The sequence below is a fragment of the Phyllobates terribilis genome, unplaced genomic scaffold, assembly GCF_046119375.1.
Source record: "Phyllobates terribilis strain yellow unplaced genomic scaffold, ASM4611937v1 Scaffold_11__3_contigs__length_659146591, whole genome shotgun sequence".
NCBI classification, from domain to species: Eukaryota; Metazoa; Chordata; class Amphibia; order Anura; family Dendrobatidae; genus Phyllobates; species Phyllobates terribilis.
The window spans coordinates 149,700,656-149,724,082 of NW_027362771.1; positions in this window are offsets into that span (position 1 = coordinate 149,700,656).

Consider the following 23,427-nt stretch of genomic DNA (forward strand, 5'->3'; position numbering starts at 1 on the left):
TTGCGCCAGCTCGATGGGCCTGGTGATCTTTTTCCTGGGGGTTGGCCCTCTACCCCAGGTTGTGCCAGTTTAAAGGACAGTACCTTGCCATATGTCCGGGTTGATTGCAGCGGCGGCAGATGGGTTGTCCGTCCTCGTTGTATCGGTCGCTGGGTCTTCCTCTGGCCGGTGGGGTCCTCCTTGGTCGACGCCACGGGATGTCCTCCAGTCCGGATGCCAGCTGGATCTTCCCTGGAGTGGAAACCTGTAAAGACTGCACAGTTCGGGTTAGCGCAGCAACGCTTTTAGCTAGCTCTTGGACCTGATGGTGCAGGTCTGGAGCCGGGTCATTGTTCAAAGCCTGCGCATCAGCCCCCACAGGCCCTGCCGACAAGGGCGCCGCCTCCTGGTGGTAAGTGATAGCTGGGCGCCTGTGGGTCACAACGCCACCCGGTGCCGGTTCTCGGAGCACCCGGATGGCTCTGTCCTTGAACTGTGCAAAGTCCAGATGAGGATCCTGTAAGGCTATGGCCCGCAACTGGGTTCGGTGGACATTGCAATATAGTCCCTCTATAAATTGTTCGGTCAACAGCCTGTCCTCGTTTCCCACGCTGTCGGGGTCGGTCTGCTTAATGGCTCTCAGGGCCTCTTGTAGGTTTAGTGCATAGTCCCTTATACTCTCATGTGCTCGCTGCTTGCACCCATAGAATTTAAGCTTAATCTCGGCTGAGGTGCGGGTATCAAAGGTGTCCCTCAGCCGGGTTAGTATCCCCACGACAGTCCTCCTCCCAAGTGGCCAGGACTTTACCTCCCTTTGGGCTGCCCTGGTTAGTTGGGCCACCAGGATGCTCACTTTTTGCTCTTCTGTGAGGGGGTACACCTGGAAGAGGCTATCCAGCTTTTCTCTAAAGTCATTCAGGGTATGTGACTCCCCTGAGTATTGGGGTAGCCAGGCTGCTCCCGGGATATATGGCATGGTAAAAGGCATGACTGCAGCAGCGCTGGCGCTGGCGGGGGTTGAGGCAGTGAAGCTCTCCTCCGTATCCGACATCTTCCTCCCCCCTAGTGGACCGTGGCCTACCTTGCGATGATCCTCTTCCATAGGCCGCGGCTCCGCAGTGGATCGTCAGGGTTGAGGACCTTCTGTCGCGCTCCTGTGACGTCAGCGTCTGCTGGGCTCCTTCCAGGACCTTACGCGACGTCTGGACGTGAGGCGGGGCTTCAGTTCTCGCGCGCTTTTGGAGTCCACGCCCCTCTTCTTCCTGCGCGGCGTCTTCAAGATGGCGTCCAACGGCGGGAAAACTCCACGGAAGGCGGGAAGAAGGCTGAAAATGGCGCCGGATGGCGGGAATCTTCACCGATGGCGGGAAGAAGGCTGAAGATGGCGCCGGATGGCGGGAAACTTCGCCACAGGTAAGTTTAAAAGTCTCTTTTTTCAGGCACGCAGTACCCGGTGGTTGCGGGCACGGTATCCTGCCGACTACGCCAAAAGCTGACGCGCCCCTGGGCCTGAGCTGAGTAGCGTTGCGCACGCGGGAGCCTACCCGGAGCCGGATCTGATAGGGGTAGTAGTCTCGTGGCGGTGACCCGGTCCGTGCCCAGGGAGTCAAGCTGAGTGGCGGTGTATTAGCAGCAGATGTAGGACGACTACGCCACCCGTTGAATGCAGCTATGGAGCTGCCGCTGCAGGGCAGACCGCTGAGGCCGGTGGAAGGATGGTGCAGCGTGGATGGTATAACCCCCAACGGGAGGGGTATGGCCTCAGGGCAGCCGACGTGGATGATGGGGGTAGTAGGAACCACTCAGAGACGATGCGGTGTAGTTCAGGGTCTTTACTGGTGACAAAGATAGACCCTCCTGGAGTACTGGCTAGCGGTCGGGGCCTGGTCAGTCCTTGAGCAGATGGGATCCCCCTTGGCCAGGCGGAGTTGTAGGCCTCCCCAACTAATTGTACTCTTCTGGCTTCCTTGCTAGAGGCGGGTAAAGGTAGCCCACGTCCCTGAGTGTACCGTGTGGTGCTCACCCGTATGGCCGGTGACTCGGGACCTTCTAGTGGCTTCCGCTCCACGACGGCGGTGCTGGTCCCACGCGTGTGACCGTGCCTTCGGGTTTCTTGGCCAGAGGACCTGAAATCCCCTGCCGGGCGGTTTCTGCTGCTGGGTCAGGGTTAATCCCCACAGCCTCGGACTCCGGGTCCGGTGGTAACTCTTCAATCAGGGCGAGCTCTTCAGCTGCCAGCCCCTGATTCCTTTTAGCACTGCTCCCACTGAGCTCCTGATCTTTCTTTCCTAAGCTGCTCCTCTTCTTCTCCCTAACCCTGCCTCAGCCCCAGTTTTATATAGGGGAAGTCCTTCCCCTCCCAGGACCGGGCAGGAGGTGTGGCATGAATAGGATTCCTGACCAAGAGACCTCCCACCTGCTCTCAGACATAACATTGCTATTACTGTGGAGACCAGACCCCTGGGGTGCCACAATTACACTATAAAGTGCATTGCAATGGTTATAAGATGTTTTTTGTGATATTGAATCATATTTTATATAACAATAAAGGTTTATTATTGTCCGCAAAAGGGGAGGGGGGTTGAGGGAGGGATTCTTTTTGATAATAAGAAAATGGAAAATTATTGCACGGAAGTTGTATTTCATTATATTATCTTTAAATTAATAAAAAATGTATCTGATTTAAAAAAAAAAAAAATAGTCATTCAAGAATTACCCTTTTTTTGGGAACAATTTCAGTTTAATTTACCCTCTGTGGCTCAGGAACCGCATGTGGCTCGTGGATCCGTGATGTGTGGCTCACAGCTGCCTGCCAGCTTAGTGCATTAGTATCAAGTCTGGCAAACAGCTATGAAGAATGGATCTCCAGATGATAACTTTTGTGAGTAGCCTCGCACAGAAAAGCAGATCTGGATGTGCATATAATGGCTTTGGAAATTTAGAGATAAATTAAGTATAGTAATCTGGAGATAGGATGATACTGTCAGTTGAAGGAGGTACTTGAAGCTGGATGTGATAATTTGGTGGGAGCGCTTTATGTGAGAATATTGAATCAGGTAAGGTGGGAACCTCTGGAGTGTGATTTATGCAGGAAATATTTGGCTGTCATTATACTGGTGATGGGGACTTTGGGTGTTTTTATTTTGAGGGTGGTGGGAGCAAGATGTCACTACTCCAGGGTTGGGGGGTCTGGATGTGGCTCATGATGCTCTCTTGGAGCTGAATGTGGCTCTCCAGGTGAGAAAGGTTGGGAAACACTGCTCCATAAGGTAGGGTTTCCAGAAACTCTACAGTGTAATTATAGAATGAAATGAACAAACAAACAGGAGATGTGTGGCTATCAGCGGTGTCAGTGGGAGTGGCAGCAGCTGCACAGTATAGAATATGATGTGTCATACAAGATGTATGACTGTGTAGGGTCAATACTGTCAATACTGTCAGCCACAGCAGCAATACACTATAACTATAGAACGCTTTGGACAGTCAGGAGATGTGCTTATTAACAAGAGGTAGGATGCACAGCCATAATATCGATATAGGGTGCTACATTATGTATTGACATGAGACTATAATAAAAGAATCAGAGATACACTAACAATGTGCACACATAAATATAGTTGACAAATACACACGTGACATAAATTAAAAATTCATAAAAACAATGCCATTATAGTAAGCCACTAATATTACCAACAAGTTGCATGGGGGGGAGTGGTACTCATCATGGGCAGCACCAATGTTCCAGATAGCCCCAAAACAGATAAACAGAGTATTGTGCAAATATATAATCACAGATATAAAGTGCAAATGTGATAGTATGTGTAGTACCCAAAATCATCATCCTTGGAAAGGCAGCAGTAGCACAGTATAGATTTAATATCATAAACAGGCGATGCTCAGTTGAGTAAAGAATATCAGCAATGGTGGCAGCAGAACAGCGTAGAACAGAATGGACAGGCAGGTAGATACTATGACTGATGTAATCATTGGCATCAGTTATAGTTAAACAAAAACTGGCATTGATCCATGCCTGACTCATGGAGAACAATATAGTCTATTTGAATGTGATAAAGCCACCTGCCACACTGAATACCCCTTCTGATAACACACAGAAGGCTGGACAAGACAGTAAGCCTATTGCAAACTGGAAAAGTTGTTGCCACTTGTCCATTCTCCTAACCCAGAAGTCTATTGGATCTTCTGGAGAAAGGACACAGTCCATGTATGACTATGTATGTTCAGGTGGCGTATTTCTGTTCGCTGATGTGCATCATGTTGGCTTTTGTGGCAGATAGAACATCTTATCCATCATGTCATATTTACTGTAATTGCTTCCTTGGCTACTGGTTGTACCTAGTCCTGGTACAAGTGAGGGAGCATTGGATCTGCAGCGAATGGAGGGGGGTCTCCTGGCCTGACGTGCCTCCATCAGGTGTTTGCTTGGTGAATGCTTCGCCAAGTAGGGAACATAATTTTTCTCGGTAATGTGCCAATTTTCACTCCCCTTTTTAAGCTAGAGAAAATGTAATAATTTTTAATTTTTTAAGGGTCTAAAAGCATGGATATCCAATCATCATTGCTTTGCTTGATGCAGTGATATACCTGTCATCCCATGAGCTATCAAGCATGCAGCTTGCTATAGTCACTTTCCACACCCTACTGGAATGGTTGGACATCATTTCCAGTGACATCATTGTCACCATCTATTTCATTCTGATTGTCAGCTTGATCTCTTGCCTGTTACTAGGATAACTCAATGTCCCTCTCTATCAACCTCCTGCTGCTCTTCCTCCTCCCCTTCCCCCACAATTGGCTTCATTTACCTTAAAGGGAATCTGTCACCCCCTGGCACTTTTCTGACCTCTAATATGGGCATACAGGTGATAGAAATGTAAATCTATATTTACCTGTATGCCTTATATTAGAGGTCTTTTGCTGTGAAATGTCTTTTTATTCATACAAGTTTCTGATTTGTTCCAGTCCTGGGGCCCTGAAGAAATCCCTGCCACCTGTGGTAATTATAATGTTTCCCTCCTCCCCTGCATGTGACGTGCAGGGGAGGGGGGAAACATTGCAATTCACACAGGAGGCGGGGATTTCTTCCAGTCCCCGGGCCTGCAAGCATCAGAAAATTGAATGAATAAAAGACATTTCACAGCAACAAGACCTTTAATATGAGGCATACAGGTAGGTATACATATACATTTCTATCACCTGTATGCCCATATTAGAGGTCAGATAAGTGCCAGGGGGTGACAGATTCCCTTTAAGAATCCAGAACAACCACAGAGCAGCAATGAACATGTAAACGTTGTTATCCCTTCATCCTATGCTGCATCTTTGTGAGTGGTCTTTTTCAACATAGATATGAGGGGAATGATATAGTTGATGCCAAAGTGCTCTCTACTGAAATATTTAGTAGCCTATTTAAATGTCTTTAGTGGATAACTTGCGTCTGTCAGCAGCTGGTGTGGCACCCCAGGGGTCTGGTTTCCACAGTAACAGCAATGTTATGTCTGAGAGCAGGTGGGAGGTCTCTTGGTCAGGAATCCTATGCATGCCACACCTCCTGCCCAGTCCTGGGAGGGGAAGAACTTCCCCTATATAAACCTAGGGCTGAGGCAGGGTTAGTGAGTAGAGAAGAAGTAGAGAAGAGAAGCAGCATAGGAAGAAACAACAGGAGCTCTGTGGGAGCAGTGCTACAAGGAGTCAGGGGCTGGCAGCTGCAGAGCTCGCCCTGACTGAGAAGTTATCACCGGACCCGGAGTCCGAGGCTGTGGGGACTAACTCCTATCCAGCAGCAGAAACCGACCGGCAGGGGATTGCAGGTCCTCTGGCCCAGAAACCCGAAGGCACGGTCACACGCGTGGGACCAGCACCGCCGTCGTGGAGCGGAAGCTACTAGAAGGCCCCGAGTCACCGGCCATACGGGTGAGCACCACACGGTACACTCAGGGACGTGGGCTACTTATACCCGCCTCTAGCAAGGTAGCCATAAGAGTATCGTTAGTTTGGGAGGCCTACAACTCCGCCTGGCCAGGGGAGATCCCATCTGCTCAAGGACTGACCAGGCCCCAATCGCTAGCCAGTACTCCGGGAGGGTCTATCTTTGTCACCAGTAAAGACCCTGAACTACACCGTACCGTCTCCGAGTGGTTCCTGCTACCCCCATCATCCACGTCGGCTGCCCTGAGGCCATACCCCTCCCGTTGGGGGTTATACTATCACGCTGCACAATCCTACCACCGGCCTCAGCGGTCTGCCCTGCAGCAGCAGCTCCTTAGCTGTACTCAACGGGTGGCGTAGTCGTCCAACATCTACCGCTGATACAGCGCCACTTAGTCTGACTCCCTGGGCACGGACCGGATCACCGCCACGAGACTACAACCCTCAACAGATCCAGCTCCGGGTAAGCTCCCGCGTGCGCAACGCTGCGCGACACAGGCCTAGGGGCGCGTCACTGGCATTGGCAGATTTCAATGTAACCCAAGCTCTAATTTGCCTGCTGTTTTAATATAATCAGTCACTGTTTCACGCTCTTCATACTGAAGCTCATAGATATACAACACTGAATTCCATCACCTTGCAAATCAGGAGGTGCCCTGGCATGTGAATTTTTGAAAAGTCTGGAGGGCGTGCATCATCATGTAAAAACGGTTGAAACGTCATGACACTCTCCTGGCGTCGGTCTTCATCATCTTCAAGCAGGTTTAAGTTTTTATGAATTTTGCATGATTAAATTCAGGATGTGTGCCAAGCAAGAAGCTCGAGTTACTTTGCCAAAACTTGGTGGAGCCAGAATGTCCTGGGAACTCTTGCTTATGACAATGCCCAGTAGAAGTTGACGCAGGGGCAATCCAGCGTGAGATTTGTTGCTTGATGCAGAGTACCAACTCTTCCACTGTATAGTTTTTGCTGCACATGCTGAAAAGCTGTAAAGCAGCTAGAGAATGCTTCACCTTACAAAACAAAAAGACTGAGGACAGGGAGTGGCGGCAAACCTGTGCCTAGTTGCTGTTAGAGTTGGTGATATGTATATTGAGAATGTGAAAGAGGTTTAGGAAGAGGTGGATAACAGCCACCTGACGGTGCGAATTACACCTAGCACCCGGGGACGTAACTTTCGCGGTTGCAGAGGTCGTCTCCGCGACTGGGCCCAGCAGGGCTGGGGGCCCGCCCTGTAAAGAAGCAGCTGGCTCCTCTCAGTGACAGAGGAGCAGCGCTGTTCCTGTACTTTGAGGCCGGCAGCGATGGGCTCAGCCCCCTCCAGCTTCAGACTGTGGTCTCTGCTCGCAACGTGTGCTGCCAGGGCCGGTGTTATGGCAGAGCAAACCCCAGGGCCCCCACCCACAAATGCTGTGCATCCTCTGTATTCCCGGAGTGCATCTCTCTCCCTCAGCAGTGTTGGGTCAGAAGTTGAGAGACGGGGGAGGGGCTGTCCCACAACACAGCAGCGTTCAGTCGCTGGTGACAGGAAGCTGCCTGCAGTCCTGTGTCCCCTTCTCCTCATCATGGCTGCTACGTGCACCACGGCAAATTTTGACCACGCCTCTGGCCACACCTCAATCAACGCCCATTTACTATTTCTTTCTCCCAGGGCCGGCTCCAGGTTTTCGTGGGCCCTGGGCAAAAGAGTTTCAGTGGGCTCCTTTAACACATACCATGATACATGACACACAGATATGGCAGAGAAATCCCTGTGAAAGCCCCCAACATGACCCCTTCCCTGTGCAAGCCCCCAACATGACCTCCTACCCTGTGCAAGCCACCAAATGCTGAGACGTGTAGTCCTTATTCCTCACAAGACTATGTTAATACTAATGATGACAAAAAAGTAATAATTCTCTGGCTTAGTGATATACAGTACAAACCAAAAGTTTGGACACACCTTCTCATTTAAAGATTTTTCTGTATTTTCTTGACTATGAAAATTGTACATTCACACTGAAGGCATCAAAACTATGAATTAACACATGTGGAATTATATACTTAACAAAAAAGTGTGAAACAACTGAAAATATGTCTTACATTCTAGGTTCTTCAAAGTAGCCACCTTTTGCTTTGATGACTGCTTTGCACACTCTTGGCATTCTCTTGATGAGCTTCAAGAGATAGTCACCGGAAATGGTTTTATATTTCATAGTTCTACCGGTCAAAGACGCAGAGTAGGGAGAGCTGCAGCTGAGCGAGGGAGAGAATTGGCGGTTATTTTAAACAGAGATTCCACACCACTATTAGAAATCTACTCTAACAGTCCTTGTAAGGGCTCATTCTGAAGAAAATATTAATCCTGCTGATAGCACTAGTTAGTGTTCAGCGAGCACTAAAAAGCTCGGGTGCTCGAAGCTCGGGCCGAGCTCACTGTGATACTCGGGTGTTCAACCCGAGCAACGAGCCCAATGTTAGTCTATGGGAGACCCGAGCATTTTTGCGGCGGCACCCCCGGCAGTCTGTAGAAAGCCTAAAAAGTGGCCAAAAGATAGTGACAGTGCTCAAATGACATGGGGACAGCATGAGGATCGCCCCAGGAAGCATTTCTGACCCCCAGGTCACTGCTGTCAACAACGTGGTCAGAGGTATTAAGCCACTTTTACGGGCTCACAATAAACTGAAACTGCTTTCCTGTGAAATATGTTAAGGAACATCTTTTCCAGGGTAAAGACTTGTGTATACGGTAAAATAAATAACCAAAAACAAAAATACTCCTCCACACCTTGGGCTATGTTCACAAGTAGCATTTTTTATTCATTTTTGCACTTTTGTATTGCTTTCAACTGTAACAAATGCATTCACCGGGAAATGTCATTTTAACATTTTACAACCTTATCCGGCCATGTGCTGTGTGACACATGCATACAGTGCTGAAAAGACATGGGAACAGCATGGGGAAGACCACTGGAAGCATCTCTGACACCCAGGTCACTGCCTAAAAGTGTGCAGATCAGAAGTGATCCTTGCCGCATCAGAAGATGCAGACTTGCAACTATCCCCGTGCAAGTCCTTGTCCCAGGGCAGTGTCCAATTGTACCTCCTGCAGTATGGTATTGCAGCCTGCCACCCATCCACCCCCAGGCTGCAATACCATACTGCTTGCTTGCTTGCACTTGAAATTGGGCCTTTTAGGCATGTGGAGGCCGAATCTGGCCACCACGTCATGGCTGCGCGGCGGCCTGGTATCCATACTCAGTCCCCAGCCACCCGGCGGTCGGGTGTCCACGCTTGGTCCCCAGCCGCCAGGGGGCGGCCAGGTGTCCATACTCGGTCCCCAGCCGCCCCGCGGCCGGGTGCCCACACACGGTCCCCAGCCGCCTGGGGGCGGCCAGGTGTCCATAAATGGTCCCCAGCCGCCCCTATTTGTCCCGGTGCGCCTTATACACAAGCGCGCATACCAAAACATTACCTGTGCCCTCCCCAGTGCATTTAGTGGGAAGGACAACCTAACCACAAACCCGTGGACAAATGAATGTGGCCAGGGATGGTCCATTTCACTGACGCCTTCACACTGGGTTTATATTGTGGAAGCCGGGACACAGTTGGACACTGGGATGCAACACGTCCTCCAGACATAGAGGATTGCCGGTACTGGGTCAATCAGGCTTCAACACAAAGTTCAGAAGGTAGACAGCAGAAGTGGTCAGCCTCCTACACAACGAGTAATTTATTCATGATCATGAGGCCATCCATCACCTTGGCTTTCTGTTCCTTTGAATGCAAGCGCATGTATGTAGTAGCGGCTAGGCCTGAGGTAGTCAGCGTTTTGGCGCATATCCTACCTCCTCCGAGGATTGCTGGATGTTTTCCTGCTACTATCCCAGTTCTATGACTCCCGTTAAAACAAAGCTTCAGGTGATGAATGATGGATGAGGTGGTGGCAAAGGAGAAAGAGCAGGAGGAACAGGGACCATTCACATCAATATCAGGCCAGTCAACCACACATGTCTTGTAGGATATGTTTCTGTACCAAAAGGAGCGGTTCGACTACACAGATATAGGACATACAGTGAGTGCAATGCCTACCAAAAATTTCGAGGCACTCCAATGCCCCTTGGAAGTAACATGGAGGTCAGAGGGCCTTAACTAAACCGTTTTTTCCATTTATAGCAACTGGGTCTCCTGTACACTGTTGGCCTAAGCAGTGAATGGAAGAGTTGTGGAGGTTAGAGGTAATTAAAAACAACATTTCAATGCCCCTTGGAAAAGCTGTGTAGTTCAGAGTGGTTTAACAAGACGGTTTTAATGCCCCTTGGAAGAGACGTGGAGTTCAGAGTGGTTTAACAAGATGGTTTTAATGTCCCTTGGAAGAGACGTGGAGGTCACAGTAGCTTAACAAGATGGTTTTAATGCCCCTTGGAAGAGTGGCGGAGGTTACAGTGGAATAAAAAGACAATATCAATGCCCCGTGGAAGAGACGTGGAGGTCACAGTAGCTTAACAAGACCTTTTTAATGCCCCTTGGAAGAGATGTGGAGATCACAGTAGCTTAACAAGACGGTTTTAATGCCCCTTGGAAGAGACGTGGAGTTCAGAGTGGTTTAACAAGACGGTTTTAATGCCCCTTGGAAGAGACGTGGAGGTCACAGTAGCTTAACAAGATGGTTTTAATGCCCCTTGGGAGAGTGGTGGAGGTTACAGTGGAGTAAAAAGACAATATTAATGCCCCGTGGAAGAGATGTGGAGGTCACAGTAGCTTAACAAGACCGTTTTAATGCCCCTTGGAAGAGACGTGGAGATCACAGTAGCTTATCAAGACGGTTTTAATGCCCCTCGGAAGAGACGTGGAGTTCAGTGTTGTTTAACAAGACGGTTTTAATGCCCCTTGGAAGAGACGTGGAGGTCACAGTAGCTTAACAAGACGGTTTTAATGTCCCTTGGAAGAGACATGGAGTTCAGAGTGATTTACCAAGATGGTTTTAATGCCCCTTTGAAGATACGTGGAGGTCACAGTAGCTTAACAAGATGGTTTTAATGCCCTTGGAAGAGTGGTGGAGGTTACAGTGGAATAAAAAGACAATATCAATGCCCCGTGGAAGAGACGTGGAGGTCACAGTAGGTAACAAGACCGTTTTAATGCCCCTTGGAAGAGACATGGTGGTCACAGTAGCTTAACAAGACGGTTATAATGCCCCTTACAAGAGCCATGCAGTACAGCATATTAAAAAATTATTCCCATTATTGGGGAGTGGGTCTCCCATAGTCTTTGCCTATGCCTTCCAAGCAAAAGCTGCCAAAAATTAGGACGGAGGAACTTGCAATGCTGGCAAACAAGAGCCATGCAGTACAGCATATTAAAAACATTATTCCCATTATTGGGGAGTGGGTCTCCCATAGTCTTTGCCTATGCCTTCCAAGCAAAATCTGCCAAAAATTAGGACAGAGGAACTTGCAATGCTGGCAAACAAGAGCCATGCAGTACAGCATATTAAAAACATTATTCCCATTATTGGGGAGTGGGTCTCCCATAGTCTTTGCCTATGCCTTCCAAGCAAAAGCTGCCAAAAATTAGGATGGAGGAACTTGCAATGCTGGCAAACAAGAGCCATGCAGTACAGCATATTAAGAATATTATTCCCATTATTGGGGAGTTGGTCTCCCATAGTCTTTGCCTACACCTTCCAAGCAAAAGCTGCCAAAAATTAGGACGGAGGAACTTGCAATGCTGGCAAACAAGAGCCATGCAGTACAGCATATTAAAAACATTATTCCCATTATTGCGGATTCGGTCTCCCATAGTATTTGCCTATGCCTTCCAAGCAAAAGCTGCTAAAAATTAGGACGGAGGAACTTGCAATGCTGGCAAACAAGAGCCATGCAGTACAGCATGTTAAAAACATTATTCCCATTATTGGGGAGTGGGTCTCCCATAGTCTTTGCCTATGCTTTCCAAGCAAAAGCTGCCAAAAATTAGGACTGAGGAACTTGCAATGCTGGCAACACGGACCATGGTCACCCTGGTGGTATAGTGGTGGTGGAGGCTGAGGATAAGGAGAAGAGCAAAAAACAGCCGAAATGAGGAAGCGTATACCCATGTGTGGGTATGAAGCGGTGCATGGGAATACACCTCCCGAAATAACACAGTGGATTTGTCTTTATGTTACTCTGCTGTCATTTGGTGGTGATGAGAAGTCTGGCCCAATACAGCCCTTGTTCATTTTGATTAGGGTCAGCTTGTCAGCATTGTCAGTTGACAGGCGAGTGCGCTTGACGCGCCCCCTGGGACATATTCCGTTTTGAGGGGAATACCCGGCACCGGATCAGATGGGGGGGGGTTGTAGTCTCCGAGCGGCTGTGACCCGGTCCCGTGCCCAGGGCGTCAAGCTCAGGGTTATGTGGCAGTCTTTACTGATGTTATTAAAGTTCGTTGTGTCGACTACGCCACCCGTTGTGATGCGGTCACTGTGGCCGCCGCTGCAGCAGGGTCCGCTGAGGCTGATGGTGGATGCGCAGCTTGGTGGGATAACCCCCAACGGGAGGGGTATAGCCTCAGAGGGGACAGGCGCAGAGGATGGGGGTTGTGGTGGTGCGGTGCAGCCGGTAATGATGACAGACTCGGGTAGTGCAGTTAAGGGTCTTTACTTACTGCAGATGTTCCTGGTCACTCTAGCTCCAAGTGACCTCCCGAGCCGTGCTGCGTCCACCAGGTCCTGGATCCGGCCAACCCCCAAACAAGTCCGGAGCGTGGCCCTGAGCTCTCCCTCTGTCCTTCCTTCAGCCGTCCCCACCAGTGATTCACCTAAATCCAGCTCCCTCGGGCCTTCTGTTGGGCAACCTTTGGCCTCAGGTTCCCTGACCCTCCATGTGGTGTGCCTTCAGGGTGAATGTAGTGGGTGACCGTGACAGACTCTGCCCACGGTCTCCGGTCTCTGGCTGGGGAATGTCTTTACCCCCACCAGCTTGGGTTCCGGTACCCTTCTGCTGACTCCTCACCCGGTGTTCTTATTTGGGTTCTTGGGTCCCTTCTTTGTCCCCCTCTGGGTCTCCTTCTTTACTCCACTCTCTCTCCAGGGCTGTTGTTTCTTTCTGCAGGCTTGTCCTCTGCATCTGACTTACTCTCTGCGTCTGACCCTGATCTTTGATGGTGCCCACCTTATATACACCCTCTATGTGTGAGCTCAGGTGACCAGCACCCAATGAGCTCCTATCACTACCCAGACTGCTCCCCCTATCTGCCCCTACACTACATGGGATGTTCCTCCCCCCTCCCACTCCAGCCAGGAACAGGCTCGGTCGCACCTGCACATTTCTAAGTGGGAGTGCCGTCGGCCTGCTCCTCTGGAATGGGATGTATGTAGTGCATGCAGTCTATCTGAGCTCAGTTCCACACTCCATCCTTACCCGGGAGTGGAATATCACACCTCTGGGTTGAGGTGCAATACCCCTGTAGCAGCCGAATCCTCAGGGTGCTACATTCCCCCCTGGTAAATCACAGCACGTCCTCGGGCTGCAAAGACAAAAACACCAAACATACAAATTTTTATAAACATATAAAACATATAAAATATTATATATATATAAACTTTTTCATATAAACATCATCATAACATTCTCGTCGTCTCTTTCTTTCTTCCTCCTCTGGTCACCGTGCAACTCGTGACCAGGTAAAGTGCGACAGTCTTTTGAAAAGCAGTTTCTCATAAAACCAGTAGGGGGCGCCTTAGGAAGCGCAACTATGTACAGGGAAGTTTTGGCCGTTCTCAGTCCCCGGCCAGGTAAGGGAAAGGGATGGCTGCTCACAGTCCTCAGCCTGGTTTGGGTAAGGGACACACGGGTTAAACTGTTCACTGGTCCCAACGGGGACTAAACGTTAAAGCAGCCACGGTTTCTTGTGTACCCCGACGGGTAACTATATACAGTTTTTCTTTACTACTGTTCTTAATCGTAGTACCTCCTAGCCTTGAACCCGTCCGGGTCTTCTGGCTCTTCCTCCCTACACCGCAACTCCTCCTCTGTCAGGCGATGCACGTGGAGGGCGTAAGGTCCCTTGGCACACTTGTGCCGGGTGAACGTTACCTCGTCACCGACGTAGAGGTCACGGCCTTTGTGACCCTCTGGCAGGTGAGACTCGACATCCCGTCGGGTAACGAAGACGTCACCCATGGTGTTCTGGTCCTTTATGAAGCCCCACCCATGCTGCGCATTAAACTTTATTACCGTCCCGATGGTACGGGGACGATCTGCTGCACGGGGGTCCCTTCTGGTCCGGCTCTTTTGCTCCGCGCTGCGGGTCCGGACCCATTGCTCTCTGGCCCGCCTCTCCTCCCGCTCTCTCTTGAACTCTGCCAGCTGTTGACGGCAACACTCGGTACGCTCTGCTGCAGCTGCCCGAGTCTCTCCGGTGAACCCCATCAAATCTTCTCCCGTGGGGTCCCACACGAACTGGGCTTCCTCGAGTGGAGGCGAGACCCGAGTCACGGGCTTTGGAGCCGGGATCAGGGGCTCACACAAGGGCCCTAGTCTTTGCTGCCGCTCTAGCTCAGGGTACCCTTCGGGCCAGATGAAGGGCCGCCCGTCCGGCCATGTGAGCTGGCCGAAGAGGTCCTCCCCCAGGTGTGGCACCCTTGGTATTACGGGCGCGGGCGCGGTGGTGATGGCGCCCGGGTTGCCCAGGCCTTGCGGCCAGGCCTGGGGCACCTGGAAGGTGAAGGGCACCGTTAGGACGGCGGCGCCCTGGGTTACCTGGCCTTGCGACCAGGCCGGAGGCTCCGCGGAGGTAGATGGCTCTGCTTTGGATGCGGCGCCCGGAAACGCTAGGCCCTGTGACCAGGCCGGAGGCTCTTCTTCCTGCGCCACGCTCCGGGTCACGACGCGTGACGTCACTGGGGTCGCGACGGCGGCTTCCGGTCGGGGCCTAGTCGGTGGCGGTGTCATGGCGGTCTCGGGTACGGCAGGGGGACTTTCGGGCTCTGCGACGGGGAGCTGGGGCAGGTGGGTGGTCTTCCGGTATGGGGTATAGGCATCCCCCTTACCTGCTGCCATACGTCTCGCTCCCTCTTCTGCGCCGTCTCCGGCCTTGGGTCCTCCCGCGTCATCCGCAGAGGTAGTCGGTGTCTTCTTCCAAGGGAGCGGGTTCCGTGGGCGGATTCCAGCTTGCTGGGCCATCTCCCGGCCCCACTCCGCCAGGATCTCCCTCTGCACTCGGGCCATCCTTCCCGCGAGGCCCTCCAGGGCACTCCGCGCGCACTCCCGATCTCGGGGAAGCTGCGCCAGGATCTCCGCTAAGCCTAGCGGGGTTGTTGACTCTAGCAGGCTCCTGACCATCGGGTCGGTGCTGCTCTGCTCTTCTTCCGGCAGGCTCCTGGCCAGCGGGCCGGTGCTGCTCTGCTCTCCTCCTTCTTCCTTCTGCAGGCTCCTGGCCAGCGGGCCGGTGCTGCTCTGCTGCCGCTCCATTCCCGGGTCTACTCTTTCTCTCCTCGACTCCGGGTGCTCTTGCTCTGGACACCTCGCCTCCGGGTGCGCTCGTTCTAGACTGCTCCAAGCGACACCCATCTTTGCTCTTTTCTTTCGTCTCCTCCCACTTCGAGGGCGGTCCCGGGGCAACTCGGTGACTGTCAGCTCCAGGGGTAGTTCTTTCACGCTGACAGACACCTCCAGCATCACAGTCTCTGTTGGTGGGGGCGGTTTCCACTTTTGGCGCCATTTTCTGTCCCGGCCCACGATGGGAGGTGGCCTCTCGCCCTCCTTTGGCACGCCCATAATGGCGTCCGCTGCTCTTCCAAGGCGGGAAATCTGCGGTTTTGGCGGGAAGCGTCGCCCAGTGGCGGGAAACTCTGCAGATGGCGGGAACAAGCTGGAAATGGCGGACAATCGGCGGGAAACGACTGGTGATGGAGTCCGATGGCGTGGACCCTCCGGAACCGGCAGGAGTCTTCTTTCTGAGGTAAACTTGCACTTTTCTTCAGGCACGCAGTACCCGGGTGTTGCGGGCACGTAATCCTGCCGACTACGCCAAAGTTGACGCGCCCCCTGGGACATATTCCGTTTTGAGGGGAATACCCGGCACCGGATCAGATGGGGGGGGGTTGTAGTCTCCGAGCGGCTGTGACCCGGTCCCGTGCCCAGGGCGTCAAGCTCAGGGTTATGTGGCAGTCTTTACTGATGTTATTAAAGTTCGTTGTGTCGACTACGCCACCCGTTGTGATGCGGTCACTGTGGCCGCCGCTGCAGCAGGGTCCGCTGAGGCTGATGGTGGATGCGCAGCTTGGTGGGATAACCCCCAACGGGAGGGGTATAGCCTCAGAGGGGACAGGCGCAGAGGATGGGGGTTGTGGTGGTGCGGTGCAGCCGGTAATGATGACAGACTCGGGTAGTGCAGTTAAGGGTCTTTACTTACTGCAGATGTTCCTGGTCACTCTAGCTCCAAGTGACCTCCCGAGCCGTGCTGCGTCCACCAGGTCCTGGATCCGGCCAACCCCCAAACAAGTCCGGAGCGTGGCCCTGAGCTCTCCCTCTGTCCTTCCTTCAGCCGTCCCCACCAGTGATTCACCTAAATCCAGCTCCCTCGGGCCTTCTGTTGGGCAACCTTTGGCCTCAGGTTCCCTGACCCTCCATGTGGTGTGCCTTCAGGGTGAATGTAGTGGGTGACCGTGACAGACTCTGCCCACGGTCTCCGGTCTCTGGCTGGGGAATGTCTTTACCCCCACCAGCTTGGGTTCCGGTACCCTTCTGCTGACTCCTCACCCGGTGTTCTTATTTGGGTTCTTGGGTCCCTTCTTTGTCCCCCTCTGGGTCTCCTTCTTTACTCCACTCTCTCTCCAGGGCTGTTGTTTCTTTCTGCAGGCTTGTCCTCTGCATCTGACTTACTCTCTGCGTCTGACCCTGATCTTTGATGGTGCCCACCTTATATACACCCTCTATGTGTGAGCTCAGGTGACCAGCACCCAATGAGCTCCTATCACTACCCAGACTGCTCCCCCTATCTGCCCCTACACTACATGGGATGTTCCTCCCCCCTCCCACTCCAGCCAGGAACAGGCTCGGTCGCACCTGCACATTTCTAAGTGGGAGTGCCGTCGGCCTGCTCCTCTGGAATGGGATGTATGTAGTGCATGCAGTCTATCTGAGCTCAGTTCCACACTCCATCCTTACCCGGGAGTGGAATATCACACCTCTGGGTTGAGGTGCAATACCCCTGTAGCAGCCGAATCCTCAGGGTGCTACACGCTTATCAGTTATAATTCCCCCAGCGGCACTAAAAACACGCTCCGATAACACGCTAGCGGCAGGGCAGGCCAGGACCTCCAAGGCGTACAGAGCGAGTTCATTCCAAGTGTCCAGCTTGGATACCCAATAATTAAAAGGCACAGAGGAAACACGGAAGACGCTGGTACGGTCGGCAAGGTACTCCCTCACCATCTTTTGAAACTTTCCACTCCTTGTGAGAGTACCCCGCGTCTCAGGGCCTGTAAGCTGGGCGGGTCTCAGAAAACTGTCCCAGAACGTTGACAGTGTTCCCCTGCCTCTGCTGGATTTGAGTTGCGTCTCTCTCGCCTGTACGCTTTGGCTGGGCTACGAACTGTGACCTCTGCCGCTAGCGTGTTCAGATGGGAATTTTTTAACAGTTCTGCAGCAAGGGCCTTCTGGTACTGTCCCATTTTTGTAGACCTCTCCACCTCAGGAATAAGAGAGTGAAAGTTCTCCTTGTAGCGGGGTGTCTAAAAGTGTCACCAACCAGTAATGACTGTCACCCAACATTTTGACAACGTGAGGGTCGCGGTTAAGGCAGCGTAACATAAAGTCAGCCATGCGTGCCAGACTGGTAACGGGCAAGACTTCCGTGTCCTCACTAAGATGATGACTGACCATGCTCTCCTCCTCCTCCTCCTCCCCCCTGTCCTCAGGCCACCGACGCTGAACCGACGGTATGACAGCTGTACAGATACTACCATCTACAGCGCATGATACCAGCTCCTGTTCTTCCTCCTCCTCCTCCTCCTCCTCCTCTCCCTCATTGTCCCCCAATGCACGTTGGGATGAGATGAGCCTGGCTGTGTGTAATTGCCCGCTACGGCTTCTTGATCCATCTCATCATACTCTGGCTGCAATGCCTCCTCTTTAATTCTCTGCAGAGAGCGTTGCAAAAGACAGGCAAGTGGGATGCTGACGCTAATGATGGCGTCATCACCACTCACCATCTTGGTAGACTCCTCAAAGTTTGTCAGGATGGTACATATGTCAAACATCCAGGTCCACTCCTGAGGTCTTATGTGTGGAGTCTGACCTGAATATCGATGGCCTTGCTGGAGCTGGTACTCCACAACGGCTCTCTTCTGCTCACAAATCCTTTGCAACATGTGGAGGGTAGAGTTCCAACGTGTGGGGACATCACACACCAGTGGGTGTGCTGGTAGCTGCAAATGCTGCTGCAACACAGCAAGGGCGGCGGAAGCTGTAGCCGACTTCCGAAAATGAGCTGACAGGCGGCATACTTTGACGAGCAGATCCGGCAACTCGGGGTACGATTTAAGAAACTGCTGAACCACGAGGTTAAGCACATGAGCCAGGCATGGTACGTGTGTTATCTCACCTCACCTCAGAGCTGCCACCAGGTTACGGCCATTGTCACACACGACCATGCCTGGATGAAGGTTCAGCGGTCTCAGCCACAGATCTGCCTGCTCTTTAACAGCTTTCCACAACTCACAAGCAGTGTGAGGTTTATCACCTAAGCTTATGAGTTTCAGCACAGCCTGTTGCCGCTTGGCGGAGGCAGTACTGCAGTGCTTCCAGCTTGTAACTGATGTGGTGATATCTGAGAGGGAGTCTGAACATGAGGAGGAGGAGGAGGATGATGCGCAGGAGCTGTACACTGTGGGGGCAACTCTGACTGACATAGGGCCAGCAATCCTCGGTGTGGGGAGGATGTGTTCTGTCCCAAGGTCCGACTGGGTCCCGGCTTCCACTATGTTTACCCAGTGTGCCATCAAGGAGATGTACCGTCCCTGGCCACAAGCACTTGTCCACGTGTCCGTTGTCAGGTGGACTCTCCCAGTAACTGCGTTGTTGAGGGCACGGCAGATGTTTTGGGACACGTGCTTGTGTAATGCGGGGATGGCACACCGGGCAAAATAGTGTCGGCTGGGGACCGAGTACCGAGGGACGGCCACCGTCATAAGGTTGCAGAAGGATTCCGTCTCCACCAGCCTAAAAGGCAGCATTTCCAACACAAGCAGTCGTGAAATGTGCGAATTTAGGACTGTGGCCTGTGGGGCGTTGGCTGCGAATTTGTGCTTTCGTTCAAAGGTCTGGGATATGGACAATTGAACGCTGCGGTGGGACGTGGACGTGGACGTTGATGCTGTTTCTTGAGAAACTGCCATAACAAGTGAAGACTGAGAGGAGGGGGTATCTTTGCATGCAGTATGGACAGGGGATTGCCTTGCACGCACAGCAGGGGGTTCTCTTACACGCACAACAGCGGATGAAGCAGTGGTGACACCCGCTGACATTGGTGGTGGACCCTGGGGTTCGCCCCACAAAGTCGGGTGCTTTGCTGACATGTGCCTGATCATGCTGGTGGTGGTCAGGCTGGTAGTTTTGTCACCCCTGCTAATGCTGGCATGGCAGGTGGTACAAATGGCCTTTTTGGGGTTATCAGCAGAGTCTTTAAAAAATTACAGACTCTGGAAGACCTACCGGTTCTACTGGCAACGTCCCTCGTGTTGGTGTTACGGGAAACGGTTGCCCGCCTTCTGTCTGCGACCACCACACTGCATCTTCCTGTCTGTTGGGGTACTCTGCCTCCCTCCCCCTGTGTGCTGCTGGCCTTGCTCTGCGTGTCCTCCTGCCACGTTGGGTCACTTACTAGATCATCCACTACCTCCTCCTCTTCCACTTCCACACCACGATCCTCCTCCTCACTTCGTGGCAATTGTGTCTCGTCATCGTCCACCTTTTGTGACAAATTGCCAGCGTCGCCTTCCTGTGGCCGTGGCTGTTCAAATATTTGGGCATCGCTACATGGGATCTCCTCTTCCACCACTTCAAGCGGAGCAGGCGAGGGGCACAAATATGGAAATGGACCAGTGAACAGCTCTTCAGAGTGTACAACTGTGGGATCAGTTGCTGTCTGACGACACTCGGTATGATGGGAGGAAGAAGCATCAGGGTGAGGAGGAGAATGCGGTTGAGACTCACGCCTGCTAAAACTTGACCGTGTGGAAGACAGACCAGATGTGGTGGTGCCCAGGTAACTGGAAGTATTATCACCTATCCAATTAATAACCTGTTCACACTGATCAGTTCGCAATACTGGTGTTGTTGTGTGCTTCCCTAGTAATTTGGTCAAGAAGTGGGAGCGAGAAGATGTGGATGTTGGTTGTGGCACATTTTCACCTTGGCCACGGCTCAGTCCTCTGCACGCACCATCACCAGAACGTCCAGTTCCACGTCCCTTGCCACGCGCCTTGCCCATTGTAAATAAAGTAAAATAGCTTACACTCGCACTATCAATGGAAAAAGGGTAAGAAAAAGGAGATTAGAAAAGTGGAAGAAGAAAACCACAGTTCTATTTCTCTGGCCTACACCAGAATCTTTTAAATAGATATATTTGTGTCTGAACACTGAGCGAGACACTCAAACTGTTTTTTTTTTATGTAAAAAAGGCAAAATGGTGGATAATACAGAGATTTGAACCGTGGAACTGCAAAACCACAGTTATAATTTCCTGGCGTATACCAGGCTTTTTTAAATAGATATATTTGTGTCTGAACACGGAGCGAGACACTGAAACTGTTTTTTTTATGGAAAAAAGGCCAAAAAGTGGATAATACAGAGATTTGAACCATGGAACTGCAAAACCACAGTTCTAGTTATCTGGCCGAAACCAGACTCTTTTAAACAGATATATTTGTGTCTGAACACTGAGCGAGACACTCAAACTGTTTTTAAAAAAAAAAAAAAAAAGTGGATAATACAGAGATTTGAACCGTGGAACTGCAAAACCACAGTTATCATTTCCTGGTGTATACCAGACTTGTTAAAATAGATATATTTGTGTCTGAACAGTGAACAGTCAGCGAGACACTGAAAATGTTTTCTTTTTATGGAAAAAAGATAAAAAAATGGATAATACAGAGATTTGAACCGTGGAACTGCAAAACCACAGTTATAATTTCCTGGCGTATACCAGGCTTTTTAAAATAGATATATTTGTGTCTGAACAGTCAGCGACACACTCAAACTGGTTTTTTTTTATGGAAAAAAGGCAAGCAGGTTGATAACACCCAGGTTTGAACCGTGGAAGAGGAAAAAGACAGTTCTATTTCTCTGGCCTATACTAGAATCTTTTAAACAGATATATTGGTGTCTGAACAGTCACAGACACACTCAATTTTTTTTTTTTTGGGGGGGGTGAATACCAAAAGGTTAATAAGACACGTATTTGTACAGTCTGACTGAGGAAAAAACAAAACAAAACAGGATTTAGATGAAAAAAGAAGGATTTTTCCTGGCCCCTGAGACCTGGGGATAAGTCTAGCAATTTGACCAGCAGGAGCACACAGGACTGTAATGCAGTGTTTGTTGGTATAACCACTGCGTCTCCTATACAGCCTGCCTGCCTGCCTGATATCTGGGATGGATATTAGTCCTGAGAAGGACTGTTTGTTTGATTTTTCAGGCTTTAGAGACCCTACACTACCTATTTCACACTATATATCTCTCCCTAACTCAGCAGCACTGACCCTACACTGTCTGATCCCGGGCGACTGTGTCCAAGATGGCGGCGCCTGGTTTTAAATACTCAAGGTGACGCTGTGCGGCCAACCAATCACTGTAATGCCCACAAACAACATGGCTGCAGCATTACAGTGACTGGCTGGCAATCCCTGTATGTTCATTGACTCTGTAAAGAGCGCCAAACATGCAGGGCGGAGACCCGAGCTCCTGCCCAAGTAACCCGGAAATGCTCGGTGCTCGCCAAACATCTCGAGTAGCGTGATGCTCGGGTGAGTACCAAGCAGTGTCGAGCATGCTCGCTCAACACTAATCACTATGCATCAGGAAAGCATAGTGCATATGTATACAGCGCAGTAATATTAATCTCCTCATGTGTCATTATATATATAACAATAATTCATTTTTATCCTGTGCCAGTTCAAATGTATTGTACATATAATATTACATAACTGTAATTGCACCATAATGATCATGTCATAACGCCTGTGCTATAATTAAAGACTGCTCACCTAACTGCTGATGTTAGTATTGTACGTAGTATGGCGTCCCAGGGACGGCCTTGCATGTGCTCTAGGCTCAGCTGTGATGTCAGGGATCCAGGCTACTCACTGCACTAGGGGAGGACACATCACCGGTGCAGCCGCACCGGGGACTATAGGTGGAGGGGGCCTGCCGACACCAGTGACTATTTCAGCTTGATGTGCTTCATCAGACACACATGCAGCTAAAATGCATTGCAGTGCAGGGAACCCGCCGGCTTCCTGTGCTGCAATACATGCCAGCGGCCAATCAGAGGCCAGCAGCTAAACCATCTAGGGGCGGACACTGATAGCTTGGGGCCCCTGTGCAAAAAATGTGTCTGTGCCCCCTTCCTTTTCTGGCAACAAAGCTATATATATGTAATATCATTTTACATAGTGCACTCTCTTGTCCTTTATATATCGGATTCTCATTATTTTTAGCGCCCCGTCTTTATTTCTGTCACCAACTGCGCCATCAGCTGCAATTTTATCTCCAACAAGATAAAACTATGTGATAGAGAGAGGGTGCTGTGAGTAAGAAAAATGTCAAGAATACTCTATGTAAGGTGCTATAAATAATAAGAGATGATATCATGAAATAATGGGACGCCGCTGAACATAACAGGACGGTATATAATAAGGGGCGGCACCATATATATCTAGAGAGGGTGCTATGTAATAAAAGACAGCACCATACATACCTAGAGAGGATGCTACGTAATAAGGGACGGCGCCATACATAGCTAGAGAGGATGCTACATAATAAGGGACAGCGCAATACATAGCTAGCGAGGGTTCTACTTAATAAGGGACAGCGCCATACATAGCTAGAGAGGATGCTACATAATAAGGGACAGCGCCATACATAGCTAGCGAGGGTTCTACTTAATAAGGGACAGCGCCATACATAGCTAGAGAAGATGCTACATAATAAGGGACGGCACCCTACATACCTAGAGAGGATGCTACTTAATAAGGGACAGCGCCATACATAGCTAAAGAGGATGCTACGTAATAAGGGACAGCGCCATACATACCTAGAGAAGATGCTACTTAATAAGGGACAGCGCCATTCCTAGCTAGAGAGGATGCTTCGTAATAAGGGACAGCGCCATACATACCTAGAGAGGATGCTACGTAATAAGGGACGGCGCCACACATACCTTAAGAGAATACTACGTAATAAGGGACAGCGCCATACAAACCTAGAGAGGATGCTACCTAATAAGGGATGGCGCCATACATAGCTAGAGAGG